Below are 3,596 nucleotides of genomic sequence, written 5' to 3'. Positions count from 1 at the left end.
ACTTGATTTTTAAACTTGAATTTAATTTATTAACTTGATTTTTTAAACTTGAATTTAATTTATTAACTTTATTTTTTAAAACTTGAATTATTAACTTGATTTGTTTGATTAAAATTCTTTTTAAGGTTAATGATGGTCAATTTATCAATGTTTTGATTACTTTCTTAAAAGTTAAAGTACTTAACTTACAAACCTATTATTTTGACCAAATATTATTTGCTAAGTTTTACTAAGTAACTTTAAGTCTTGAATTTTTTATATACAACTACTATTTTCAAGTAACAAAGCTTCCTTTCAGGGGGAGTAAACTATCTTTTCTTTACATCCCTTTCTCTACTTTAAATATTTTTGATATATGACAAAGGGGGAGAGGAAAGTAAAAATTAAGAAAGAGAAAGTTAAAGTCAAAATCAATAAAATAAAACTAGAACATTTTGCTCAATTTATTACAATTACTTAACGTGTTCTAGTTATTGCATTTACTTGAGTCTTAATATATTTATACTTTTTGTGTACTCTTGTTTTACTTAACTTTGAATTTTATTGCCATAATCAAAAAGGGGGAGATTGTTGGTGCAATATTCCCCAGGTCAAGGTTGACCGTGTTGACTGAACTTGAATTGAGTCAAGCTCGAGTCTTGATGTTGTGGTTTCGATGTTTGACAATATATGGAGACAAGACATGGAGATTGCAGGTGTAATTGTTCATGTGGTGAGATTGTGAAGGAGAGTCAAGTAGGTCAAGATTGACTGGATACTTGACTGGAAATCCTGATGAGTGAAGCCAGGTGAAAGTCCTAGTGAGTGAAGCTAGGCAGAAGAGAAATCCTGGTGAGTGAAGCCAGGTGAAAGTCCTAGTGAGTGAAGCTAGGTAGAAGAGAAATCCTGGTGAGTGAAGCCAGGTGAAAGTCCTAGTGAGTGAAGCTAGGCAGAAGGGAAGTTCTGGTGAGTGAAGCCAGGCAGACTTGAAGTCCTGGTGAGTGAAGCAAGGCAGACATGCAGTCCTGGTGAGTGAATCTAGGCAGACATGAAGTCCTAGTGAGTGAAGCTAGGCAGAAGGGAAGTCCAAGTAGGTCAAAGGGATTGACCGGATACTTGGCACGGGAAATCCAGGTGGATCAAGGTTGATCGGACACCTGGTGAAGATAAGTCCAAGTGGGTAAAGGTTGACCGAACACTTAGTGAGCGAGTTTTAGCAAGTCAAGGGTGACCGGATGCTAGGCATAATGTACCAACAAGTCATAGGTGACCAGATGTTGGTTTAAGGGGTTTTGGACTTGATTTTGGGCAAAATCAAGGAGCTGGATCGATCAACCGATCGATTGGCTCATGCCCAATCGATCGACCGATCGATTGGGTGAGTCCCAGCGACAAGCTTCCTCCCAATCGATCAGTGGATCGATTGGAGAGAAGTGTCGCGTGAACAGAACAACTCTGGATCGATCGGTCGATCGATCCAGAGTCCCTAATCGATCAGTGGATCGATTGGGAGGTGCGATTTCGCATGATAAGCCCTGGATCGACTAGCCGATCGATCCAGGCAATTTCCGAGAGCACAGAGGTGCTCTAGATTGATCGACCGATCGATCTAAAGCCTCCCCGATCGATTGGGAGCAATCCAATCGATCGGGATCCGACCGTTGGCATCGTATTTAGCGGCTGGCGAGCTGTTCTCTCGATAGAACTCACACGATTTCATCTCAGATCTTCACAGGGCTTCCAAAACTTCTCCACAAAGTTCTCACCGCCAGATCTTGAGGGTTCTTGGAGGTTTGTCCAAGTCAAGAGGTGGATCTACAGCAGAAGAAGAAAGCTAGGGTTAGGGTTTTCTTGTGCTAACTTGTAAGCTTCTAGCTTGTATTTTATTCCCTTTCCCTTTCTTCTTGTAGTGTGAACTTGTAGGGCTTCTTCGCCTTTGGTAGTTACCATAAAGGAGTGTTTTATCAATGGAGGGTGCGTGAGTGTGTAGATCCTTGGATTAGTCACCTCTTGTGAGGTGGATACCAAGTAAATCCTCTTGTTAGCGTTGTGTATTTTGTTTCTTTGTATTTTCCGCTGCATATCTTGAAGAAACAAGCAATGAAGAGCAAGACGAGCGCATTGAGCTATTCACCCCCCTCTAGCTACATAATCGGTCCTAACAAGTGGTATCAGAGCGAGGCCGCTCTTCACCGGAATCATCGCCGGAAGGGTCGACAAGCTAGAGGGTGAAGAAGTTGGAGCAAAATTCTTCAAGTCAAAGATTTTATCAAGCTCAACTTCAAATGGAATTCCAAGACGGACTTGGATTCGAAACAAGGGTGCCTCCATCATTTATTTCAACAAGCTTCGATCTTTGGAAATCAAAGATCAAGAATTTCTTTATGATGGAGATAGAGCAATGGTTTGCTCTCATGGAAGGATTTGAAGCTCCAACAAACTCCAAGGGCAAGCCTCTCAAGAAAAGCAAATGGAGCCAAGAACAAATCCAAAGATGTGAGGCCAATGACAAAGTGACCAAGCTTTTGGTCAATTTATTGCCAAGCAATATTGTGGATCAAGTTGGGGAGTTCAAGGATGCCAAAGAGCTATGGAGCAAATTGGCTAAGATTCATGAGATCCCCTCCACTGTACCAAATCACGAAGAATCCAAAGAGGGCGACTCGATGGATCAAAATCAAGAGGACTCCGAAGTTGAGAGATGCTCAACTTCCGAAGAAGAAGAAGTCCAAGAAGCCTCATCTTCAAAGGAATGCAATGAAGAGGGCAAGGAGAGGGCATACTCCTTGTTCCATATACAAGATGAAGATGAAGAATCCTCCAACTCTAGGATTGAGGGGGAATAATTTTCGACGACACCGGATCAAGAAGAAGGAGAAGTCTCCACATCCGGGTCAAGAGAAGAAGAGGATGAAGAAGCTTCCACCTCCACAAGTCAAGTCGAATTTATTGGAGGAGCATCATTATCGGATCAAGAGGAAGCCTCTACCTCTGGATCAAAAGGAGAAGATGACATCCCTACACATGAAGGTATAAATGTTTCAAATAAAAAAAAAATCATATCATATGTTTTGAGTATAGGGAGCATGGGCATTATAAGAGCAAATGCCCTAAATTGGCCAAGAAAAAGAGCCAAGTGGCACCAAAGGGTAAGGAGAAGCCCAAAGAGACCGCTCCCTCAACAAAGAAGAGCATGGAGCACATTGTGTGCTTTTTGTGCAACCAAAAGGGACATTATAGAAGTTAATGTCCCAAGGGGTAGAAAGCGGTCAAGGCTCATGGAGGAAGCACAACTCAAGGGGGAGCCTCCAAGGTAAAAAAGGAAGGTATCATTTATTGAGCCTACTCCCTTGAATAATGGTAAAAAGCATGCTAGTTCTAATTTTTATCATTTTAATGCTATTTACCATAAGAATAGAAAGCATGAGAGCTTTAAAGAAAAACATGTAGCTTTACATGCTAAAACTACCACACCTAGGTTTAGGAAGGTAGATGAAAATCTAGGCAAGAAAATTAAGAGTTTTAGTTATAAGCCTAAAAATAAAAATGTTCATGAATTTATTAAAAAACCTAAAGCTAAGGACTTAAGGATGGAAAATCAAGTCTTGAGGTCAAGA

This window comes from Zingiber officinale, chromosome 2A (genome assembly GCF_018446385.1).
Source record: "Zingiber officinale cultivar Zhangliang chromosome 2A, Zo_v1.1, whole genome shotgun sequence".
Classification (NCBI taxonomy): domain Eukaryota; kingdom Viridiplantae; phylum Streptophyta; class Magnoliopsida; order Zingiberales; family Zingiberaceae; genus Zingiber; species Zingiber officinale.
This window is presented reverse-complemented; position numbering follows the sequence as displayed.